The sequence below is a fragment of the Aethalodelphis obliquidens genome, unplaced genomic scaffold, assembly GCF_003676395.1.
Source record: "Aethalodelphis obliquidens isolate GAN/ISIS:26980383/991018 unplaced genomic scaffold, ASM367639v1 scaffold18, whole genome shotgun sequence".
In the NCBI taxonomy this organism is placed as follows: Eukaryota; Metazoa; Chordata; class Mammalia; order Artiodactyla; family Delphinidae; genus Aethalodelphis; species Aethalodelphis obliquidens.
Genome location: NW_020837962.1, coordinates 30,902,170 through 30,928,217, shown reverse-complemented (window position 1 = coordinate 30,928,217; position 26,048 = coordinate 30,902,170). Strand labels below are relative to the sequence as shown.

At 47.5% G+C, this 26,048-nt stretch overlaps 1 protein-coding gene and 1 long non-coding RNA gene across 7 annotated transcripts in view; one reads left to right on the top strand and one right to left on the bottom strand.

Annotated features, from left to right (window-relative positions):
• The window catches only part of RASSF2 (Ras association domain family member 2), a 49,303-nt gene extending 29,312 nt beyond the window's left edge, over positions 1-19,991 (bottom strand). Inside the window, exons 1-2 of one of the 6 annotated variants that reach the window (XM_027118234.1) lie at positions 19,652-19,991; positions 18,715-18,789 (exon numbers count right to left, since the gene is read on the bottom strand). The gene's annotated coding sequence lies outside the window, so the exon portion shown is untranslated. The other 5 variants (XM_027118235.1, XM_027118232.1, XM_027118233.1 and 2 more) reach the window with 5 other exon arrangements.
• On the top strand, positions 13,433-15,324 carry LOC113626522 (uncharacterized). The gene is made up of 3 exons (XR_003435183.1): positions 13,433-13,445; positions 13,954-14,021; positions 14,395-15,324. It is a non-coding gene; the product is annotated as an uncharacterized LOC113626522 (long non-coding RNA).
• Positions 19,992-26,048: the final 6,057 nt, after the last annotated feature.

Here is a 26,048-nt window from a genome sequence, read left to right as displayed (position 1 = left end):
TATATATATATATATATATATATATATATATATATATATATACACACACACACATATATATGTGGGGGGCATATATATATATATATATATATATATATATAATGTAATATTATTCAGCCTTAAAAAGGAAGGAAACCCTGTCACACATTACAACATGGATGAACCATGAGGACATTATGCCAAGTGAAGTAATCTAGTCACCAAAGGACAAGTACTGTATGATTTTACTTACATGAGGTACCTAGGTCAAATCCATAGAGACAAGAAAGTAGAATGGTGGTTGCCAGGGGCTAGGGAAGGTGGAATGGCAAGTTACTATTTAATGGGTATAGAGTTTCAGTTTTGCAAGATGAAAACAGTTCTGTGGCTGGATGACAGTGATGGCTGCACAACAATGTGAATGTACTTAATGCCATTGAACTGTACACTTAAAATGGTTATGATGGCAAATTTTATGTGTGTTTTGCCACAATTTTTTTAAATGGAAAAAGCAGGCAGAAAATCAGTGTTATAGTGACACAATGCGAAAAGGATTCAACCCACTGTTGCTGGCTTTGAAGTTGGGGGAATCGGGTGCAAGCCAAGGAATGTGGGTGGCCTCTGGAAGCTGGAAAGGACAAGGAAATGGATTCTCCCCTAGATCCTCTAGAAAAGAACACAGGCCCTGCCAAAACCTTGATTCTAGTCCAGGAAGACCCATGTCAGACGTCTGACCTACAGAACCAGAAGATAATAAATTTGTATTGTTTTAAGCCACTAAGTTTTGGTAATTTGTTACAAGAACAACAGGAAACTAATACAAAGGCTCCCTAAGGAAGGGGTATAAGTGGGAGGAGGGGAGTGGAGGGCAGAGTTCCATTCAGAAAATTCATACCCCACCTGTATACCCAAAAGTGGTACCCCAAGAATACAACTGTTCTCTCTAAATTTTAATTTTTCAATTCTTCAAAAAAGGAAAAAAAATCATAAAATTTGGAGTATATATGTACTGCAAAAAAAGGAAAAGGAAAGAAAGTCAGACTACTGAGAAAGTTTTTCTTTTTTTCTTAAGTGACAATTACCATAACTAGTGAGTACCCATTTTTTTAAAGCACCTCTTCTATGCATATGTAAATGTATATGTTCATTTATTGTGTGCCTAAGATGTGTCAAAGCTTTGCATTTACTGATGGCAGTTCAACAGCAAGTAAACTGGCACAGCCCTGCCTTCAAGTGTACATAGTCCAGCAGGAGGGGATATGAGGGGAAAGACAATTCTATCGAGGAGGGCAGGTGCCACAGCAGCACACAGGAAAGGCACCTGATCTGGACTTGGGTGGGGTCCCAGGAGCTTTCTGGAGGAAGTGAACTCTAAACTGAGACCTCAGTGATGAGACAGAGCTGGCAAAGGTGAGGGGCAGAGTGGTCCAGGCAGGAGCATGCACCAGGATGGGGTGGTGTGTGTGCTGGACCTTGACCATATGGAGGAGTTTGGACTTTGCAGTAGTACAATGGGGGGTGTGGTAGGCTGAATAATGGACTCCAAAGATATCCAGGTCCTAATCCCTGGAACCTGTCACTGTCACCTTATATGGTGACAGGGACTTTGCAGATGTGATTAAATTAAGGATCTTGAAATGGGAAGACTAACCTAGATTACCTGGGTGGGCCCTAAATGTAATCACAAGTGCCCTAATAAGAAAGGCAGAGGGAGATTCTACAGACAACCTCAGCAGAGAAAGATATTTGAAGATGCTACGCTGTGGATGAAAGGTGGAGAAAGGGACCATGAGCCAAGGAACACAGCCAGAAAAGGCAAGCAAATGAAATTACCCCCACAGCCTCTAGAGGGAGCGCAGCCCTACTGACACCTTAGTTTTGGTCCACTGAAACCAATGTCAGACTTCTGGCCTCCAGAATGTAAGTGAGTATATTTTTGTTGTTTCAAACCACCAAGTCTGTGATGATTTTTTTATAGTGGCAATAGGAAAACAAGGGGAGTTATAAGGGAAGGGTGTGATCTGAGTTGAATTTTGGAATGATTATCACACTCTGCTGTCTACTTTGAGAAAGGATTGGGGAAGAAAACAGAGGTAGGGGGACCAATTGAGAGGCCTGTCCCAGGGAAGCAGGCAGTGGGGATGGAGTAACAGAGTCTAAAGAGTTTAAAGAGGTAGAGAAAAAGTCATGATCCATCAATAAAAAGATTTGGAAAGGGCCAGATTCGACATGGGGGTAAAGGCAGAGTCCAGCACGATGCCTGGCTACTGGTGAGGATAGCGATGAAGGTGGCCATGCACAGTCACAAGCACTGGTGTGAGGAACACGGGCTGAGTCTGAGGCAGGGCCATGGAACCCCGTGATGCAGATGACAAGAAGCACAGCCAGGCCTGCGGCCCAGGAGAGTGACAGTGTGGAGCTCCCAGGGAGGGAATCCTGGCTTGGCTGAAGGAAGGGAGGTCAGGAGAGTGGCAAGATTACCAGGGAGAGAGCAGGGAGGGCTGAAGGGGCAGGGCCAAGGGCAGGGATTCAAAGGACCCAGTAGGTCAGGGATGGGCAGAGAAAAGATGAGTCCCTATAAGGGGAGGGAAAACAGGAGATGCAGTCTCCTGGAAGCCAAGAGAACAGGGGGCCCTGAGAAGAAGGCCAAGATCAGCAGAGCCAGGAGCTGGTGGTGGGAGCCCAAGGGAAACCCAGAGGGGCCTCTGATTTACCACACAGAATCATGGGGGACCTCGGCCAGAGCCAATGCCAAAGCTTGGATGGAGTAGAAATCAGATTAGTAGTGCCTGGCCATTGACAGACCTCATCCTGAACATTCAGGTCTTTCTCCAGCCAGGGAAATATCCTATACTTGCTTTGATTCCTGCTTCTCTTCCTTCCATTCTTGTTTTTTCTTCTGCAATGTCTCTATCCCCTCTCTCCAGCACTATACATACATACATACATACTTACATATATCCCTGCAGTTATCCTCCAAGTTTCGTATAATTTTTACTCACAGTCTCCACCTCCTTATTTTCCCCAGAATTCTACAGATAATTTTCTAACTCAGTGATTGGATTTTCTGCAGGACTCTCATTCACTGCCTCCATAATAACCTATAATTTGGTAATTTTGTTTTGGATCTGAAAGCAATCTGTCCTGCTCCCAAGACAAATCCCTTTTGACACTACATCCTCTTAAATCTACTGAAAGTACCAATTAGAGAAATTAAGTCTTCTCTGCAGTTACTAAAACTATTTGGTACTTGAGGAAAACAGGCAGATTAATGAAACAATATCACATACAGAAATAGACCCAAACATATTTGGGAACATAGAATGTGTGCTACCTTTCTAAATAGCAGGGAAAAGATAGATTAATAAAACAAAATGTTGCCGGAGAATTGACTGGCCTTTGGAAAGGGGGAGATGCGGAATCTAAATCCCTACCTTACTCTTCCACCAAAAGGAATCATAAATGAATTAAAAACTTAAACATTAAAAACATAAAATGCTAGAAGGAAATGTAGGGAAATTTGAACTGGGGAAAACTTTCTTGACCCAAAACCCAGAAGGCATGATGAAAAAAGAAAACTAGATACCAATTTGTAAAAATTTTAAGCTTCTGTTTAGAAAAAAAGTTTACCCTATCCTGAGTCAAAAGGCAAATGACAAATTGGGAGAAAATATTTACAATACATATTATGAAAGGTTAATCTCAATATGTAAAAGTCTTTAATAATTCAATAAGAAAAATACTACACTCAATAGAAAATTTGTCAAAGCACATGAACAGATAGTTCACAGAAAAATAAATACAAATAGTTAATAAAGATGTTCAATCTCCCTTATCACTATTTTTTACTTACCAGGTTGATATAAATCATCAAGTAGTCTGATGGCCCAAATGTGGGAATTCTCTAAAGCTCTGTCTACATATTGAGTGACTTCACCAAGGCCATTGTTATAAATCTGACCTATAGACTCACTTGGCCCAATCTTTGTCTTCAGCCTGACTTCTCCCCACCTTTTTTCTTACTTTTACGTTTCTTAGGTTAGGAATGTTAGGAAAATACTTACACAGCCGACCACATTGTTGAACTGAAATTACAGGTAGCTGATTCTAGGACCCAACCCCTCCTTTGTCTATCTCAAGGACAACAACTGCATCTGTCTTCATAAACTTTCCAACCATCACCACAAATCACTGGCTACCTCCAGCCAGCTGGAGAAGAAAAAAAAGCCAGCTACATTTACATACACTTTAAGGCAAACACAGTAGCAGAGCAAACAAAAGGCCGGAAATTTAGAGTTCAGTCCAATATTGCTTAAGCAGAGTATTGTTCTCACACAAGGAAGAGTCAGAGGAAGAAGGTTGATGGGGCTGGGATCCACATTCAATTGGACACTTCTGCCAAGGGTGCCTGCCAATATCTACAGTCTCGAAGAGAGGGATTTGCTCAGCTAGCTGGCTGCAATTCTTCTGCCTTCTCTGTTATTATCAAGAATTTATGAAGCCCTCCTGGACTCCACAATGCCTTGTAAGGATCATTTCCAAGCATCGCTTCCACATTGCCTTGAGAATATAGAACCAATCTTCACCATCTCTTTGAAGAGGGGAAAGCAAGACAGAGAGGAAGGAGGGTGCTTCCCACATCAGCCAGCATCTCAGGCACAGAACGGAGACAGCTCAGTGCTTCCCATACAGAGAAAGGAGGAGAGAGACAGAATGGGACAGGAATGAAAGGGCAGATTTGACACAAATAATCTTTGATGTGGAGTCACTCTTTAGAAGTCTAAAACATATTTAAACCTACTGAACCCCCCGTGAACGTGGCCATTTAGCCCTCAAGACTTCTAGATCAGTACAACTTCTCTTTAGAAAAACTTTAAAAGATAAAATGTGTATTGAATGTCTACTAACTACAAAGCATGTCTGCTAACATGTCTGGAGATGTGAATACCATTGGGCTTGCCAAGTCAGGACATGAGCCTCCTAGTCAACTAATTACAGTGGAGACCTGTTGAGGCCACTAACCAGTCAGTCCTCTCTTCTGGCACCACTTCATGCCCTGGCATGTTCTGGGTTCTCCTCAGCTCCATTAAATGCCTGGGCAATGCCATGCAGCCTGTCAGCAGAACCTAGCACTTCCCATGTGAAGACCCATCCACTACTTCCTGCCTGTTCCCAGGACAACTTGAGGGCACAACCATCCCTAAGATCCAAGAGAATGTCTTGACAAAGGGAAGGTTCCTAAGCTATTGAAGATGATGACATCCCAGCTACAAAGAACTTTCTACACCTGTTTTTCATGCTCTGTGAGTGTGCCCATGCTTTTCAGACCCAAACAAACTCACATGTTCCCTAGACCCGGATCCAAAACTTACCTCCTCCTATAAACTGTTCTCGCTGTCCCTGGGCAGTGTTGGGGGGATAGGCACCCACACCTCAGCCTGTCCTTCATCACAGCACTTATACCACCACACAGAAACCATTCATTTGGTGTTTCTTTCCTCTCCTAGGCCTACAGCTTTCTCTCTTTGGACCCCCAGCTCTCACACTGTGCCTCTCTCCTGCAAATATTCCCATTCTCATTATTAATTCTTCAGCGGAGACAGTGGATTCAACAGTCAGCCCAAAGAAAGCTAACCTGCTGTCTTAGGTTAGGGAATTCCTAGAGGCAGAGGTCAAAATGAGGATTCTTGTGCACATGAGTTATTAAGGAATTGATTTCAGGAGAAACCTGTAAGGGAGTGAGGGAAGAAGGACTGGGCTGGGGAAGGAACTGGAGCCCAGCCACAGCCTGATCCCATGGGAGCTCTAGGGCGTGAACAACTCCACCGAATTGTCCCACCCTAAGACAGGCAGGCCAGGCCTTTGTACCCCACGCTAGTCAGTCGCTGGTTGAGAGCCACCTCTGGGAGGAGGGGGTGAGCACCCAGGCATTATCCTGCAAGAGAAATTCTCAAGACTAGGGAGCAACTGAGACCTGTAGGCAGTCCACACCCATAACAGGCAGTAGATAAAGGGGGGGCTTCCCTGGTGGCGCAATGGTTAAGAATCCGCCTGCCAATGCAGGGGACACAGGTTCAAGCTCTAGCCTGGGAAGATCCCACATGCCGCGGAAGCCCGTGTGCCACAACTACTGAGCCTGCGGTCTAGAGCCCACAAGCCACAGCTACTGAAGCCCATGTGCCTAGAGCCTGTGCTCTGCAACAAGAGTAGCCACAACAAGAGAAGCCCACGCACTGCAACAAAGAGTAGCCCCCACCTGCTGCAACTAGAGAAAGCCTGCACACAGCAACAAAGACCCAACGCAGCCAAAAATAGAAACAAATAAATAAATAAGTTTATTAAAAAAAAAAAAAAGAATCCGCCTGCTAATGCAAGGGACATGGGTTCGAGCCCTGGTCCGGGAAGATCCCACATGCCACAGAGCAGCTAGGCCCGTGAGCCACAACTACTGAGCCTGCGCTCTAGAGCCCGCAAACCACAACTACTGAAACCTGCATGCCTAGAGCCCGTGCTCCACAACAAGAGAAGCCTGCGCACGTAACGAAGCGTAGCCCCCACTTGCCGCAACTAGAGAAAGCCCGCATGCAGCAACGAAAACCCAATGCAGCCAAAAACAAATAAATTTATTTTTAAAAAAATAGGTAAAGGGGATCTGGGTGGGTACCAGTAGCGGCCACGACACCTGCTCCACGTCAGGGCTTGAAGCTCCTGGCTCTATCACCTTCCTCTACCCACTCTCAAGCTGGGACAGAACAGCTGCCTGCACAGGATCTCCAGGTGCAGTCGGTACAAGGCTGAGCTGCAGGAATGGGGACAGACTTGCCCAAGTTCTAGACCAGCCAAAATCCTGTAGCTACCCTGTAGCTGTTGCACAAAGGATCCTTTCCTCTTTCTTTTCACAGAACCGCTCCCCCCCACCCCCTCCCACTCACAGGTGTTTCCAGCCTCCCCAAGAATAAATGAGAGGCCAGCCAGGCTCTTGAAATTAACCAGCTCAGTTTCCTGTGATGAGGGCAAGCATTAAGTCCTCAGGAAGCTTGAGGAGGTGGGAAAGGCATCAAAGCTCTGTTCAAAGAGAGCAGAAGCTCCTCTGTTCTTAGCTCTTGGTTCCTCCAGACTCCTGTGCCCTCACTCGCTTTCTGTCAGGGAGCCCAGAGAACACACTGAAGTTATCTGGTTGCAGAGCATCCCCAGGAGGCTAGCTAATCCCTACACAGTTTCTGTTCCAGCCTAGAGACCAAGTGTCTCTCATCTTATTGATCAACTGGAAAGTCCCCAGCAGGCAAATACAGAACAGAAAGGGGGGCCACCCCTGGCTGGAAAGTCCAGAGTGAGATGAAGAACCCCTGTGGTGTTTTGTTTGTTTTCTGTTTCCTAAAGGGTCTTTCTGATTGCATAACAGGAGCCAGGACCCACCCCACTCCCACCTCAGCTCCAGGGTAGGATGGGGGGTGCCGGAGCAACAGTGAATTTATAGGACCCAGGCAGTCCCAGTCTCTAAGAAAATATAACTAGGAGAGAGAGACAGGATGGGAAAGGGGAGGGCTTATTCCATGAAGCATTCCTAGTGGGGCAAACCCCACAGAGCCACCCCCTGACCAGCGAGAAGGACATGCACTTGGCAAGCCTCAGCTGAAACCAAAGTGGGAAGGAGTAACAGCTGAACTCAGGACACACAACATCTCAGAGGTTCTAATTCTGGGTGCTCATTAGACTCTCTTGGAGGGGGAATGGGGTAGGGGGTTAATTTGAAATTCCTGATGTCAGGGCTGCAACTCAGACCAATTTCATCAGACCCTCCGGGAGGAGGTCCAGCCACAAGCATTTTTAAAACCTCCCCAGGTCATGACAATGTACAACCAGGGCTGAGAACCGCTATGAAATCTGATGGGGATAGAGCTGTGTAAACTGAGGACACCCCCAAATGCATCTCAACAAAGACTTTCAAGAATGGAAGGAACAGAATTTTCTAAAAGCAAACTGAGTTGAGTCTTTAGTGCCCCCCTTCCCATTACTAATATTTCAAAGGGGAGAGGGGACAGTGCAGAGCATCCCCAAGGATCAGTGTGTACAGGCACAGAGCTGATGCAAGGGGCCCCATCACCAAACCAGGGCACCACACCCCAGAAGCCAGGGAGCCAGCTGCAGGCCCCAGATGCAAAGGAAACACTAGCTGGGGGCCTGCAGCTTCCCCTTTTGGGGCCTCTCCCCACCTCTTCTCTGAAGCCTGGTCGGCCCTGCCCTCTGGGGACGATCTGGAGCTCTAGGGTTGGAGAAGAAAGTTATCTGACACGGTGCTTCATACTATCCATGGCTTCATGCTATCCGAGGCAGCATCGAAGACCGCCTCATCAGGTCTCCTGAGGGCCTGCTTTGTAACCAAGCAGTGGGAGAGGAGATAGTGCTGGCCCCTCCGCACTTCAGCCTCCTCGTGTGGGGGCAGGAAGAAGTGTTGATGGCAAACAGGAAACCCCAGCCCTACTGCGCCACACAAGGAAGGAGACTTGAGCTGCGACCTGGGGCGCTGCCAAGATCTAGAGATTACAAGAGATTCCACCTGAGCCTGTCCTAAACATGGGCAAAATTCGTGCTGCCTAGGAAGGAAACGGCATACTTTGCCTTCCATCTACATGGTTTCTTCAATAAAAGGCCCACTTACTGGTCAAACCCATGTGCCTCCTCCATCCCTTTCCCACCCCGTGTCCAGGCCCCCAGGGAACCACCCACATGGTTCTCAGTCACTCTGCTCAGGAAAAGAACATCAAACAGCACCAAAGGGAGAGATAAGGTCAAGTGTACTGGGTATATGTACTCTACTTCCTCAGCTTTATTGTGAATGTGAATACAAAGCTTTGCCCCTCCACACCCCAAAAGGACATTAGAGGTTAGGGAAAAGCGAGGCGAAGGTATTTGGGAAGAGGTTGGCTTGTCCTGCCTGAGGAGGGAGGGCACTTAACGTGGAGGCAGGTAGCAAAGAGAACTAACAGAAGACTAGTCAAAGGAGGCCCTGGTCTCCTGTTTCCCTCACAAATAGGGAACAGAACAATCACAACAGTATTACTACGTTAATAATAAAACAACAAGTGTGAATAATAGACAACTACCAGAAATGCAAGCTTACTACAAGCTAGATATTACCTGCTTCGACTCATTTAATCCCCGTAACAACCCCATGAAGAAAGAAACAATAATATTCCCATTTTGTAGATGAAGCAACTGAGGCACAAAGAAGTGAAGTAACTTGTCCAAAGACACACAGCCAGGAAGAGGCAGAGCTAGAGTTCAAACCCAGGACTGTCTGATGCAAAGCAGAAGCCTTATTTAGTACAGCTTCTCTTGAGGTGAATGGGAAGAAAGAGTTTTCAGCTAAAAGTCACCTGACCTGGCCATATTCTAGAGAAGTGTATATCAGAATCCCCCAGAGGGCTCATTGAATACAGATTCCTGTCCGCCTCCTCCCAATTTCTGATTCAGTACCTCTAGAGTGGGGCCTGAGAATGTGCATTCCTAGCAAGCTCCCAAGGGATGCTGGTGCTGCTGGTGACAAGACTCTAGAAGCCTTCTCCTGTTCCTTACAAGAACCCACAGGGAAGGCTTTATTTTTATCACTTTAAAGATGAGGAAACAGAAGGTCCCGGAGGTCAGGTGAATTGTCCCAGGTCACAGAGCTGACATGATGAGGCCAGTGCTCCTTCTGTGGTGCCCTGGCTGGACATGAGAGTCTCCGAGTAGGACAGGCAGCTGGAGGCTGGCTTCAGCTGCTGGCCACAGCCCTGGGGAAGGCAGATGAGTCAGTGACTGGCCTGGCAGACAAGCTGAAGGGAAAGCAGACCTTGCAGGAGCCTGGGATGGAGATCCCATCCAGGGACCCAGGTATTTGCAATGTTACAGAGCCACGAATCCCTAGACACATCTCACCCTCTGTCTAAAGAACAAGCTACCCCCTACACTCATGGGCCCCAAAAACAGCCTGCCCCCCTCCTTCTGGAAAAAACCTGGGTGCCTGACTGACAACAGGTACAAGACCCCTGCTGACAGGCAACCTCACTTCTATCTCAGGAGGCAGTCTCTGTCTGGTCCACCTGCCAGATGAGGACCTGAGATTCAGCAGGACAGGTGGCCAAGCTGGGCGCCCTCCTGCCAGCAGCAAGGTCTACAAAGCCCCAGCTCCTTCCACTGACATCTGGGTCCTTGACCCTTCTTGCTTAGGCCCTCCTCACACAGGTGTGAGTCTCTAAGTGTGGCTGGGGAAGATCTGAGGGAATGGTCTCGGGATGCCTGCCGGGAAGGCCTGCCTCCTACTCTCACGCCAGCGGGCAGGTGGCCAGGCGAGTGACCCCGAGAGTCACAACAGTCACCCCCCGCCAAACGATCATTTCGCGGGCCCAGATGAGCAACTACTTGTTTATAGGGAAGTCCCGTCAACATCCACAAGCTTTTGACTTCAGGACGGATATTTAGAAGGAAACCTTGGCCTCACAGGGGATGAGCAGGGTGTTGGAATGGGGCCAAAAAAGTCACTAAGGAAGCAAAAACTCCAGACAGAAGAAGCGGTATGTGTGTGGATGTGTAGGTGTGGATGTGAGTAAATGTATAGATGTAGATATGTAAGGGAGAGTGTGTGTGTAAATGTGTCCATATGGGTGTGAGAGAGCGTGCAAGTGCACATATGAATGTGTGGTATGGGTGTGTGAGGGAGTGTGTGTGTGTGCAAAGAACTTAGACTCCAGCTCAGAGAACCCAAAGACCCAGAAAGCGAACCCTCCAGTATCTACAGGCCCCAGGGAATGTCCTGGCCACCTCTGCCTCCCTGATGGAAGGGAAGCAGCGCCTCCGTCATCTTCAGCCAGAGGGACCCTGCCCAGATGACCCCTCACAGGATAAAACTCAACAAAGTGCAAAACTCCATGTAACTGACTTGGCATGAGGAAAGAGTGGGAAGTTAGTGGAGGCATACAAGACACATAAGACTAAGCATTCCTTCACCTGCATTTCTCAAAACCGAGGGCTATTTTATGGGGTATTTAAAGTCCTGCCTTCAGAAGGGCAAATTAAACTTTCCTCCAGCCCAATAATTGCAAGGTTTAAATGGAGCTCTGTCCCACAGGGAGGGCCCAAGTTCTGTGTCACTCTTCATGCTCTGAGCCCCCACTCGCCGTCAGCTCGAGGCACTGCTGGCTTATCCTGGCAGGTGAGGAGGCCGTCTCCAGTTCCCCACTTCCTACAAGCACAGGTTTCTTTCTGGCCATGCTTCCTGTTTACTAAGTGCTTCTCTGAAACTCATCTCTGACCTCACATCCCCTTCCTAAGGGAACCCCAGCAGTTCTTCCCTTTTTTGGTGTTATAGGCTGAGACTATGAGCTTTGTGTGCAGAGATCTTAGGGTTTCCTCTCCTTGCTACCCAGGGCCAGGATTGGAAACCCAAAAGCCCAAAGCGCTGGCCTCCTCCACCGCCAGAGACAGGCAGGTTCCTCGCCCTTGAAAGCTGTAAGGAAGGCGAGCGGAGGAAGGGTCAGTGTGTGCTGAGCCCTCCCCTGGGGTAGCCACTGTGGGGCATCTCACATCCACCCTTTTTTAACCTCATTAATGCCCTACAACAGGTGTGGGGAAAGCTTCACATAGCAGATCTCAGACCCAGGAGAAACAGCTCATCCAGGGGTTTCCAGAACATTTCCAGGAGGCTGAGGGGAAGTTTTCCACAAAACCACACTCACACCCTCCTCTGCCTGTCCTGCAACCAGCTGACTAACCCTAAAGAAAAATCAGCACCACGAAAAACCAAACTTTTCAAAATGGACTTCAAAGACTGTTTCCTTAAAATCTTTATACTTCCCCCACTGTCTGGGATTAAAAGAGCAGCCTTCTGCTGGGCAGAAAGAAAACAGGCAGAGCCAGGTGAAGAAATTTCCAGAGAACACAATAGGCACATCTGTCCTCCCAGACCTACATTCTTTCACCAGCTCGCTGGAGGGTTGGGGCAGGCTCTTCTGGGAGATTGCTTAATGAGAAACTTAACAACATTTTCCACAGAACAAGACATCCCAGAGTAAAGCCGCTTGACCCACTCCCATGACCCCTGAATAGAGCCACACAACCTAGTATCCAGTTTCTGGGTACCAAAGCTTCCTGACCTCCTCTCACCTCAGGCCAGACTGAAACACACATACATACCACCTCCCCTGCCCCCACCCCTCTGCACCATGTTCCCAATTATCCTGTCATATACACAACCCACCACATGCACAAGAGATCAATCCTTGCCCCAGATATCTGTATAATCAACCGTAAGAGCCTATGTGGAGCCTTAGGAAGAGGGCACTGACTATCTGAGGCCACTACCCATCTCCCCAGAGTTCTTAGGATCTCATGGATTCCACCAGTTAAAGTCCTCCCTGCATCCTGGCAGGCTGACCCTGCCTGTGGACAAAGGATTCAGCAGCCATACCCACAGCTGCCATTGGTGGGTATTTAGTAGGTTGAGTTGAGCCACAGGGTCAGAAATACACAAAGGATGCTTAAAATAGAAAGGCTGAGGCTCTCCTTCTCAATCTTTAAGAAAGATGGTCTCAGCAACATGACTTCCACCTGGTTTGGACCTCACTGCATGACAGCTGTTAGGTTTGAGGCACAGTGAACCCCAAGCACACCCTTTCAATCCCACCACCACACACAGAAAACCCTGGGATAAGATGATTTGCCAGCAACCAGCAAGCCCCAAATGTGATTAGTTCTGAGGCCCACTGGTCATCCACCTTTGTCCTGCCAGGCTGAGATGGAGGTCAGACGCTGACCCCCACCCCAGGTAATGGCGGCGGAGGCAACAAGGATGGCCAGGACCTTGTGGCCCAGCCTGAAATGACAGTACCAGAGACCAAGCACCACAATTCTCCCCCAGGTCTTTCTTGTTCCTTTCCTTTTTATTACATAAGTAAAACAGACTTTTTTAATTTTAAAAATATAGATAGGCAAAAAGATTAGGATCCACAAAAGGACAACTACTGTGCAATTGCACTTTTATAAGAAACCTAGAATAGGGAAATTCATGAAGACAGTAAGTATAATAGAGGTTACCAGGGGCTGGGGTGCGGTGAGGGAATGGGGAGTTAATGTTCAATGGGTACAGTCTCTGTTTGGGATGATGGAAAAGTTCTGGAAATGAATAACGGCGATGGTCATACAACACTGTGAATGCACTTAATGCCACTGCTATGGTCTGAATATTTGTATCCTCCCCGAATTCATATGTTGAAATCCTATGATGGTATTAGGAGGTGGGGCCTTTGGGAGGTAATTAGGTCATAAGGGTGGAGCCACGAATGGGATTAAAGGAGACCCTTCCAAGCCCCTTCTGCCATGTGAGGATATAATGAGAAGTCTGCATTCTGGAATAGGAACCTCACCTGACCACGCTCACACCCTGACGACTCCCAGACTCCAGAACTGTGAGAAATAAATTTCTGTTGTTTGTAAGTCATTCAATCTGTGGGATTTGTTATATAGTATAGCTCAAACAGACTAAGACAGACACTGAACTGTATACTTAAAAATGGTTAAAAAGGTAAATTTTATATTGTGTATATTTTACCATAATAAAAAATCGAAAATATTTTAAAAAGTTAAGATCAAAATTCCACCACTCAGAGACAACCACTATTAACATTTTTCTATATATCATTCCAGAGGCAAATAAGTGGATGATATGATATATCTTACAAAAATAGCACACTGTTTGGTAACCTACTTTTTAGAAATGTATCCTATTTTCCCATGTTAACAGATACACATCTGTATCCTAAATTTTTTGTAGTCACATGGTATTTTAACGTATAAATACACCATGATTAACAATTTTACTATTTGGGGGCATTTAGTCTCCGTTTTCGTTGTTGTTATTATTATTATTATTATAAAAAATGCTGCATGGGACATCCCTGATGCACATATTTTTCTTCATGTGTCCAATTATATCCTTAGGATAAGAATTCCTATGGGTGGAATTGCTGAGTCAGGGACTCCCTCAGGAGGATTATCAATGGAGCACTGTGAGTAAAACCCAACTAGGAATGCTGAATTCTGTCATACAGAAGTCTCTTCTTCCACATGGACTTTTCTTGGTTTCCACTTGGGTGTCTACAGCATTGCATAGTGGTTCAGGAAAGTAGGGCATATCCTTTCCATATCCTCCTTACCCACTCCTCAGGCCTCCTCTGGGGACACATCATGTCTACATCATTAAGTGAAACTGGTACACAAGGAAGGCAAACATTTTACTGGGATAATTCTACTGAAATCCCTTGTGCCAGCAGAAAAGACTAAAACTTTAGGATGGCCCAGTGCTGGGTGCCCCATGGTGGGCAACCTAATTGTAGACATATGAAAGGTTTTCTTTTGTTAAATGTTGTTTTGTATTGACAGAAGGAGAATGCAATAGACTCTTCCTGAGGAGACCAAGGGCCAGAAGGGACCTGTGGAATCATCTAAGCCCTGGCTTTGGAGATGGGGAAACCAAGGCCCCCAAAGACTCAGAGCACTCACTTCAATAATCTTTAACTGAACCTCAGAAGTGTCTCATACACAGTGATTCAGCCAGTTCAGGGCACAGTTGAACATACCGTAAATATTGACACCTAGTACAATTGGCTGCACAGCGCGGCTTGTGGGATCTTAGTTCCCTGACCAGGAATCGAACCCGCGCCCCCTGCAGTGGAAGCACCGGAAGCCTGTAGTCTTAACCACTGGACCGCCAGGGAAGCCCCCCACCTAGTACAATTCGTATCCTCCTCACCCTGTGTACAAACTCGGAAATTAAGATCACTGATCACATCCCAGCCCAGTCAAGGCCAGGTGTGTGCTAGAGTTGGCTCCTACTGGCTCTCAAGCCTCTCTCTCCAAAGTATTATAATTCTCTATGGTCCACCAAAACACCCATTCCCAAATCCATCATAGCCCCGTCGGTACTACTCAAAGAGCCAGCAAATGTTTGCCTGAATGCTTGCTGTGTGCCAGGCCCCTGTCTGAGCACGTATCACAGTGAGATAGTTATCATTTCCATCATACAGCTGAGGAAACTGAGACTCAGAGACTTTATTTTTTTTTCTTCTCATTTTTTATTCAGTCAACAATATTTAAGAGGAATCCAAGATATAAAAGGCACTTTGCAGGATGCTACCAAGGTGAGTCAGTCAAGGACTCTGCTCTCAAATTTCACAAGGTGAGAGATAGAGAACAATGAAACAAGAAGGAAAGGGATGGGCAAAATGTGAGATGAGAAGGCAAAAGATGGGGCTGTACTCCCATGGGGCATAGTCAGGGAACAATTCCTGGACGCAGTGACATTGGAAGTAGCTGGAAATGTGGCCCCAAGCTTTTCAGCCCTGAGTAGGTCCTGCTGGGTGGTAGGAGTGTTCTACTTTATCAGAACCAGGGTTTATCTTTTTTTTTCCATTATGGTATATTACAGAATATGGAATATAGTTCCCTGTGCTGTACAATAGGACCTTGTTTATCCATTCTATGTACAATAGTTTGCATCTGCTAGTCCCAAACTCCCAGTCCAATCCTCCCCCTTGACAAGGTCTATTCTCTATGGAGACTCAAAGACATAAAATGACTTTTTAACTACAGACTAAAGCCTTAGGTTGGTTTCCCCCAGAAGTTGACCATAAGACAAGGATTTGAGGACTTCCCTGGTGGCACAGTGGTTAAGAATCTGCCTGCCAATGCAGGGGACACAGGTTCAATCCCTGGTCTGGGAAGATCCCACATGCCGCAGAGCAACTAAGCCTGTGTGCCACAACTACTGAGCCTGCGCTCTAGAGCCCGTGAGCCAGAACACTATACTGAGCCTGTGTGCCACAGCTACTGAAGCCCGTGTGCCTAGAGCCCGTGCTCTGCAACCAGAGAAGCCACTGCAATGAGAAGCCCGTACACCACAACGAAGAGTCATCCCCGCTCACCACAACTAGAGAAAGCATGCATGCAGCAATGAAGACCCAATGCAGCCAAAAATAAATATAAAATAATAAATAAATTTATTTAAAAAACATAAGAGAAAAGTATTTTAAAAAAAAAAGACAAGGATTAGAGTGCAAGCTGAAAGGGAGTGGGAAAGTGAAAGAGGGAAGGGAAGGCAGCCAATGAAGGGAGACAGTTATTACTGTTAGCAACTGGGATATGGTTCTACAAGGCAACTCTGAAAGACAGCATGGAATATGCCTCAAAGTTACCCCAACAGAGAGGTGAGGGAGTTGGAGTATTTATACACTTTCTCCCATCACTCACTGGTTGAGGTCAAGGGAACACAGGAAGGATGTTGACAGCATCTATTACATTGCCCAATATCATGCTGCTAGAAATTCTGAATGCCATTCAAACTCCAAATCCAACAGTTCTTTCATTTCTCTATAGAAAGGAGCAGTTAATCAAACTAACACTATGGATAAAGTGTTATGCTGGTAAAAGTAAACCTATTTGCCAAATCACTTCGGATTAACATGTCCAAGGAAATATAAGGTATCTTTTTGCTAATTTTTATCAATATAAGGAATAGAAAAAGCCATTCTAAGTCACTTTGCTCATCTCACGGGAATTAACCAAATGCCCTTCCCTGCCCGCTTCTTCAGTGAGAGGTTGCCTTCTTTAGTTCAGTCACAGCTGCCTTGGGCAATTCTACAGCCTCAAGCTGTCATCCCCGAGCAGCTGCATCAACCTCTGATTATAGGCTCCAGAGTCTACCATCCAAGGGATGATTAAAAAATGACCCTCTGGCCACCTAGCCAATGGAGTCTGGAAGATGTTCCTGTTTACTGTGCCCTGCTCCCCCACTGCCTCCTGCCCCATCCCCTCCCCCACCACATCCTCCATGGGAATCCACAAATAGCCAAATAAATGAAGCCTTCAGTCATGGGCCTGTGGTAGCTTATGCAGCCTCAAAGATTTATTTACAATTCTTCTGGAGAGGCAGGGACGTGTTTAAATAGCACAGTGTGTCATTGGGATAAATAACGACCAAATTGTGAAGAGTGGTGGGAGGGGCGGGGAAGTGTAGAAGGAGACCACTGCCCTAGTTTTACAAACCCAGCTGTAGCAGCTCTCCGCAACTATAGCTTGAAGACAGAGACTGTACGTCTTCTTCCATTCTAAGAACACTACTGAGACCTGCCCAGTTTCTCACTCTGGGCAGAGGAAAATGAATGTGGACAAATCCTGAGACTGCTCTTGGGATCATCCAGTCTCTCAAGTTCTCCAAGGGATTCTCTGACAATCTGGTCCCCCCTCCACACCTCACCTCCCAGTGAGGACACTTCCTGCCAAAAGTATCCTAGAGAAGACTGAAGGACATAATTAGGCCAAGGTCCTTTTGTACTTTGGTGACAGGACCCCCTTCTGGCAAGGCCCGCAGTCCAGCTCTTGGCACTCTAGCATAGGTGCCAGAATACTTGGTCCTGGACACCTCTCCAGCCAAACTCTGTTGGCCACTCCTAAGGCGCTCATGCACAGAAGGCAGACAAAAAGCTTGGCTCCAGGAAACAGACCAAGAAATCAAAGCAAAACTCGGTAACTGAGTGGTCCCAGGTAGGCCAGTGCATCCAAGAGTGACGAGGAGAACTGAGGGGCTGAAAACGAGGTGTAGGGTTGTCAACCATCCTGGACCAACTCCTAGGATAACACAAACTGGAGAGAGGGCCTGAACCCAGAACAGAAGCCATGCAGAGATGCAGAGAAGTGGACTCTGGGGCAGAGTGAGACCACCCTCAGGAAGGCGGGGGTGCTGCCAGCCAGAGGTACAGCAGGGACAGAATACTGCACAGGCCCTGGCCCACTCAGCCAGGTGCAAAGGGCACATCTTCTACCTTCCCCTGGAAGAGGGTATGACTAGGGGCCCCAGATCCCCTGGCCTTCTCTCAGCCAAGCTCCCCAAAAGTATCCCTCATCATTCTAACCAGATTTCACCAGCATAAAAAACTAGGACAGAGGAACATAGGATATGCCTAGGTTGCACTCCAAAGATTATCCTATCCCCCCTGCACTCCACCTCTGCTCTCCCTTCTCCTGAAGGAGGAGCAGGATTCACCTTCCAGCCTTCTCAGCACAGGGAATCCTGAATCGAACCAGCCCAGACTCCCAGGTGCCTGGGCAGGTTGCATGCTCTATCTCCACCTCCTTGTCCCAAGGCAAGAACTACCCTCTTTCCAAAGCTACTGTCCCTTTCCGAGCACAGGCATCATTTGAGGTCCTCTTCTGTCCCCCTGAGGCCCACCCGACTGCAGCAGCTCCCAGGCATCAGGCTGACCTGTTCAGAGGAGAAAGCACAGCTGGGGCCCACACTCATGGCCATACTCCAGGGTCTCTGATCCCAAATGGGCACCTCACAGGCAGACTCCACATTCTCTGAGACACTGCATTTGGACACAAGTTTGAAAACAAAAAAGCAAAACAAAACAAAACTCCTCAAACTACCCAATATAGCCACTGAGAAGTTTCTTTAATTCTTCAGACCACCTGCAGAAAAATTTCCCAGTAAGGAAATGTGGATTGGTGAATAGAATAAATCCAACCCCAGATTCCTCAACCAGATGCTTGGGAAAGAAGGCCCCTGGCTCTGTCTCACAGCTGTTTAAAAGAATCATTGTTTCTAATTCTTTCCTCCCATTGTACCAAGATCAACTGTGGCAGGAATTGTTATTTGTCAGCTCATTGGTTCATACATTCATTCATCACATGTAAAGTACTTACTATAAATTTGGCCAGTTCTAGACATGGCCTCTGTTCTCTGGGAGAACAAGTTTTAGGGATCCAGATTCCACACACCTAGAAATAAAGTGCATCGCAGCGTTCAGAAGCCTGGCGCTCAGCTCCTCCTGTCACTGAGGCGCAGAGGTGCGGTGGACAACCCAGGACCCACGGAGCGCCCCAGGGTAAGATGGAACCCTATATCTCCCTGTCAGGCCACCGTGCCTCTCTGCTGTCCCCAGGGATCTCCCAGCTTAGGAACTGAGTGCAGTGCAGGCACTCGAAATGCAGAAGTGGCCGAGGTCGGCCCAAGGCACTTGCCTCTCTGGCGAGAGAGGATGCAAAGCCGAGAACCAGCGACCTCCGGTATCAGCTCCGGAGACGGGCCGCGAGCCGGCAAAGGGGAAGTACAACGAGGACCCAGGGCCCCCGCGCATCCGGCGCCCTTCTGAAGGCCAAGGGAGGCTCGGGCGCCGGAGGTTGGAACCCGCCTCCAGGGAATCGTCGGTTGAGCCGGGAAGAACAGGACCAGATTAGGATCGGACACCCCCCAGGACACCCCCCGATAAGGGTCGGGGCCTGCCATCCCTGCACCTGCCCGCCCGGCACCTTCTAGCCAGGGCATCCCGGGGACCCCGGGGATAGGGTGGGGGCGCCTTCCTGCAGCCGCCCTCGGCGTGGAGAGAAGGAAGGACGCCCCAGGAATCGGAGGGGGAGGACAAGCCTAGAGCCACAACTTTCTCCCGCGGAAGGCGGGCAGGCTGGGGTTCCTCACCTACGCGGCCCCTGCGGAGTCCACACGCCCGGGAACCCCCAGTGTCTGGGGAAGAAGGGAGGAGAACAGGAGCAGACGAGGACTGAGGGGCTGACTTGGACGGGGCAAGGGACACTGCAGGAAAACTTTCGGCAAGGGGAGAGAGGACCGCCCAGTGCACCACACCTTGCGCCCCGCAAATCGGGCCCGGAGCCTCGCTCCCCGCGGCCCGCGGCCCGCGCCTTGCCTGCGTCCGGAGCCGGCTGCACCTCTCGCGCGCTGCGGGGACCTTGGAGTTGGAAAGTGGGGGTGTTGCGGCCGGGGACGGCTCCAGCCAGCGTCTCGGTCAGCGGTCGGCGGGCTCGGCTCCCTTACAGCCCTGCTGAGCTTGAGGCAGCCGCGCGATTGGGGGTCGGGCGCCCAGTCCCCCTCCGCCCCTCCTCGCCCTCTCTCCCGCCCCTCTGCCTTTATCTACCCCAATCGGATCTGACCGCCCTCCCTCCCCCTCTTTCTTTAGCTCACCATCTCTCCCTCCACCCCTCTTCCCTGGCCTTTCTTCTTCCCCCTCCTCTCCCGCCCTCCCTCCCCCCCGGGGGGGCGGGGCTTCTCCCCTCCCTCCCAGACAAAGCTGTAGCTGCTTATCCCCTGCGAGTCCGGGCTCAGGCTGCCAGCGCCTCTTCCGGCCTGGGGTGGAGGGGTAGAAGTGAGGGGGTGGGGAGGATGAGCTGGCTCACTCACCCCATTCTCCGCGGCCTTCTCCAAAAGGGATATAGTCTTGGCCCGAGCCCCTTGGTTTGCTCCGGGCGGTGACAGCCACTCCCAGAGAACAGTCACGCTGCCCCGCGGAGCCCACGTCGAGCGCCCTGGATTCCCCAGGCAGAGGATACGGGATTTTTTGATATGGGATTTTTTTCTAACACCTGCTTATTCCAAAAAGGGTTTGAGCTGAGCAAGGCCCCTTGGACTTCGCGGGCTGGCAGACGTGACAGAAATGTGAAGGAGGCCAAGTTTCTTTGTCCTCCTCTCACCTCCCCCTCTTAGCCATCCCTGGACCTCCAGGGCCTCTCAGTATACACGGAGCCCTAGAGCACCCCAGATTTGGGGCGCCCTATTTGTTCCCTCGCTCTTATCACAACTGTCCCCCAACATACATACTCCAACCCTGCAGGGTCGGTCCCCATGCCTTTCAGCGTGGAAGGGGGACTAAGGATTAATGGGTAGACAACCCTCAGGGTACAGCTGGGTCAGCTCATCCCTCCTGGAAGTGAAACATTCTTTACAAATTCATTGTTTGGATCGTGGAATGTGTTTCCCTTAGAAACAATGTTGTAAATGGTGACCTGCTTCCCAGACTGGCCACAGAAGTTTTTTGAACCCAAAATGCAGCTGAAGTTTGGTGGTGAAAACTGTGTCAGCTACCCCAGAACAAGGAGACCACTGATCAACTACAGAAAAAAAAAAAAAAATTATCTTCTGGTTCTTTCTGGAGCTATAAACAGAAAGGTCAATAATTAATTCCCCCTCCCCCACCCCAAATTTTGGAGTTACTACTCTGTATTAGTAAGCTTCTTTGCTTTGCAGGTAATAAGAGCACACTCAGGGGAACGTATTATGAGGACATGGGGATTTCCCTACAACCTCAGAGTCAGAACTGCAGGGAGAGCTTGGTAAGAAGCAAACCTAGAACTTGAAGGGCTTCCAGTAACCCAGAAAGTCTTCTTGAGAAGCCAACTTTTCTCTTTCACCATAGACTGGCGTTCGCTGCACCCCAGACACATGGCAAAGGGTGGCCATCACTTCCATCACTGGGGCTTAGAGCTCCCTGTTGAAGAAGGCAGCCAGGTGGAACTAGAATCCCTTAGTCTCTACTCCAGTTTCCCAGGACAGCAACTCATTGGCCCAGTTTAGGTCAGGTGACCATCCATCGTCCAAATGAGGCTGCCAGGAGTCCTGACCTGTTTAAAACAAAATCCATTCCTCTCCACTTAGAGTCTCCATCTTGGTGAATAAATTGATTGATTAGTTCAAGACACCAGAAAACATCTTTCTTTTCATCAATTTCCCCATACAGAAAGCACAAGAGAGAAAGGAATATGCCTTTATCCTTCAAGCCAGTGTAGGGCCAATACTTCTGTAACAGGGGTAATATATTGCAAATATTAAACTGCTATATTAAAGCCTCCTTAAACCATGTTTTCTTGTAGACTTCCACCCCCATGGACTAAACCAGGAGGCACATGGCCCCAAAGAAGCAGCAGGAAAGTATTTCTAGAGCCATCCTCTAGTAGAAATACAATGCATGCCACAGTTGCAATTTAAAACTTTCTAGCCACATTAAAAATAATTTTAAAAAGTGAAATTAATTTTAATAATATATTTTATTTAACCCAACATAACCAAAATATTACCATTTCAATGTGTAGACAATATAAAAAAATATTCATGAAGTATTTTATATTCTATTTTTGTACCAAGGCTAAAATCAGGTGTGTATTTACACTTCAAAACATCTCAATATGGATGTTAAATTTTGAAATAAAATTTCAAAAATTTAAAAATACTTGATCTGTATTTAGGTTTTATAAAATCTTCACTTGAAAAAGTATATTCACATACCCAAGTTGTTCCAACATGCTTAAAAGTTTCCCAATAACTGAATTATCAGTTTTTAAATTTAAGTTTTAATTAATTAAGTTTACATAAACTTAATACTCAGTTCCACTAATCACATTTCAAGTGCATAAGAGCGACATGTGGCTAGTAGCCACCATATTGGGACAGCACAAGTTTAAGAGCAAAGAGGTCACTGATGAACTTGAGTCTCAAAGCCAACTTCCCAAAGTTCCCTGGTGGTCCAGTGGTTAAGAGTCTGTGCTTCTAGTCCAGGGGGTGCCCGTCGGGGAACAAAGATCCCACATGCCAGGTGGTGCAGCCAAAGAAAAAAAAAAGCCAACTTCCCTTTTCTCTTTAGCAAAACAGTGACAGAAATATCAAGCATGGTCAGAGAAAATGATTTTCCACATTCTTTTATGTCCCCCTATAACATCTCAAGAGGCAGACTTTGCCTACCTAGATCAGAGTTCTACTTTATGCCTGGGAAGAAGCAGGAGATGCAGAGAAGTGGGGAGGCCCAAAGCCTACCCTTAAGTACCCAGGGGATTCTGGGAGAAGGGAGGAAGAAGTGGGGGACATAGTAGGAAATGCACCTTCTTCATTTGTGACTTCGACCAGAGTGAGAAGATATGTTGATGGGCTGAAGGGAGTTCTGGGGATAAAATAGAGGAGATTGCCACACTGGCTGCCTATCTCTTTCTCCCCAGTTCTCAGACACTCACCTGGGGGTGGAGGGCAACCTCATTAAGGTCAACTTAGTGGATCGCTTATGTTACATAAAGGGAGGGCCTGGGTTTTTTTCTGGGGTCACCCACAGTTCCTGCATGGCCTAGACCCGATGCAGAGTTCCCCCCTGCTCCCAAGGACCAGAGGCCTCAGAAGAAAGCTAAATTGTGAGCCGAAGCCCTTCTATAGGGCCTTAGTTTGAGCTCCCTCAAAAGCAGAACATGAGACAAGAACTTGGGTGCAGGTCGTTTACTTAGGAGTTGATCCCAGGAAGCAAGAGAAGACAGGGAAGGAGGAGAAGCTAATAAAGGATATACAACTGGCACTCCATTCCTCTGGGGACCCTCTAAGCACCTGTGTAAAATGCCCCTCAGAATTGTTCGCTCTGAATGTCAGGGAGCTGGGGATTTATCAGCTGACTCTCATTCCCCACTAGTTGAGGATTATTCCCAGGAGAGTTTACCTCTTCTTACTTCCTGGTTGTGTGGATATCTTTGGCTTCGAGGAAACATCTGAGGCAGAAAAGCTGGAGCCACTGCCATTGGCACTTGAGGTGGGACGAGTTACTGTGCATGGAGCTGCCCACCACAGCTAAGCCAGGGTGAGAATTGGGCTGAGGGGAGGCGACACAGGACACACAAATCATCTGCTCTAAGACCCAGCATGAAGAGGGCAAGTTGACCCTGGAGGCTGGGAGGACAACATGATGGGGACTCAGAGGGAGCAATTGGTGAGGGCTGAGTTAAGGTTAGGGAGGACAGGGAACACTACAGAGCTCCAAAGGAGCATGGATCACCCAAACCATGAGGTACACAGGCTGCAGGCATCAGCAGAGTATGCCAGCCAAACACTCATGAATGGGGCCACCACCCCTCAGCATGCTGCTTTCAAAGGTATGGTACAAAGCAAGCCCTATTCAGGGGAGCCAAGAGAACTGAGGCACCAGTCTCAAATGCCACTGCAAGAGAAGGTAAGACAGAATCTCCCCCAAAGATCTATCTTGGAGAGAACTGGGAAGGGAGGAAGAACTTGAGAGAGTTTTTAACCTAACGAGACCAGCTGGACCTTTAAATTATTGCATCATACTCCACTTTGTCCCTCTGCTATGTAGGAGGTGAGAACCTGCAAAGGAAGATCCAATGAGTTAATAGAGAAATAAGGAAGCCTAGGTGAGGTCTGTCCCTGGGACCTGAATACACCTGGACGTGTCTGGCACACTAGCATAGTGGTCTAGCTGGAAATATATTTGTTGGAGAGGTGAAAAAGGGCCCCCCTTGGAGATAATTTTCATTCTAGAGAAAGAAGAAACCAAGTTCGGCCCAGTAACAAAGCTTTAGTTGAAAGAAGGGAGATGAGAGATTGTCTCTCAGCTCTGCCTCCAACCTGAGTCCCTGGACACATAGTGAGGGGAGGGGTTGAGAAGATAGAAGAGGCTCTAGGTTATAACTTAGAGGAAAAGACTGTTTCATGATATTCAGGGATATTCTGGCGCCTAAGCAGCCATGCTTGGTGACCCTGCTGCTAAGTAACATTTAAGGGACCAACACTCCAACACTCAGCTTCTCTACTTCAAGGGCCTGGTATGTTGACAACATTACCCAGAAAGTGGTAGATGAATTGCCAGAATGGTTACAATTATCCCCTTCCCTGCATACACTTTGCAGTTCCTCTCACAAAGAGGTGGAGTCTACTTCCCCACCTTGAATCTGGGTTGACATTGCTGCTTGCTTTGGCCAGTACAGTAGAATGCGGCAGAAGTCATACCATGCCTTTTCAGAACCTGGGCCTCAAGAAGCCTTGCATTCTTCTACTCTTTCTATTGGAACATTGCTCTGCCATGTGAATAAGCCTGCGCTAGCCGGCTGGAGGATGGCCCAGAGCCAAGGCAGTCCAGATGTTCCATCCAAGGCCCCAGACATGTGGGAGAGTCCAAACAAGATCAGTAAAGTCCCCTACCCAACCTAGAGTTGACCACTGATGCATGAGGGAGCGCAGCTGAGTCTAGCCCAAATAGCCAACCAATAAAAGCATAAGATAAATAGATGGTTGTTATTTTAAGCCACTAAATTTGGGATAGTTTGTTATATAGCAGTAGCTAACTGTTAAAGAACTTAACAGGATTTTAAAAATAGTAACTATATGAGGTGATAGATTTGTTAACTAACCTTATTGGCGTAATTCTTTTATAATATATATGTACATCAAATCATCACCCTTAAACCTACAAAATGTTATATGTCAATTATATCTCAATAAAGCTGGAAAAAAAGAAACACAAAAAATGAAAACCTTTAATGCAAAGAAAAAAAAAAAAGAACAGGATGAAGTGTCCATGGCTGACATGACTGGGCTATTGGTCGACACCAGTCTGGAGACCTCTGGATTGTTTATGAGCTTGTGAGAGAGATGCCTCTGGGGAACTCTCCTCCCACATACACCCCACCTTCCCAAAGCAATATTTTGGGAAAGCAATACGCTTTCAAAACTGTATTGATAGATATTTATTAGACATCAATGGTATGCAAGGTGCTATGCTAAGCATGATAACAAATAAGAAAAATAAGAATAATGAAGCTAAGAAAAATATTAGGCAGCATTTAGTTTAATAACATCACTTGGCAGGCTCAGAAATTGAGACTTAGATAAATCAACTCACTACATCATCTGGTTGCAAGAAACAGAAGCCATTTGAGCCAGCCTAGGTAGAATAAGACTGTTTTTAAAGAACCAAGAGTTTCTTGCAGAACTCATGGGAAAGAAGTGAATCAGGTCCAAGATGAACTAGAATATGACCTACAGGGTTCAATCTGTGTGTGTGTGTGTGTGTGTGTGTGTGTGTGTGTGTCTGTCTGTCTGTCTCTCTCTCTCTCTCTCTCCCTGCTTCCTCCCTCTCTTCCTCCTTGTTTCTTGTATTGCTATCTCTCCACATATGTGCTCTAACTTCTGCCCAGATGGCTGCCTTTATCCCAGTGTCTACATGCACATAGATCCAGCAACCACCATCAACATACTCTCTCTGTGGCCAGCAGCAGGGTAGGGCCAGGATGTGAGATGGGTCAGTGTTCTCAAAATGGGGAGGGGTGGGCAGAGGGGAAAATATTTAAAGTCTCTACTGAGTAGTCACGTCTTCTGTTCATCTCCTACCTGTTGACGCTTACATGTCTGGCAGCCCAGATTCGTGGCAAGGCTTGAGGGCCCGTCTCCATGAAGGCCCCACTCACCCCATCACTTACTCAGTGCTCTC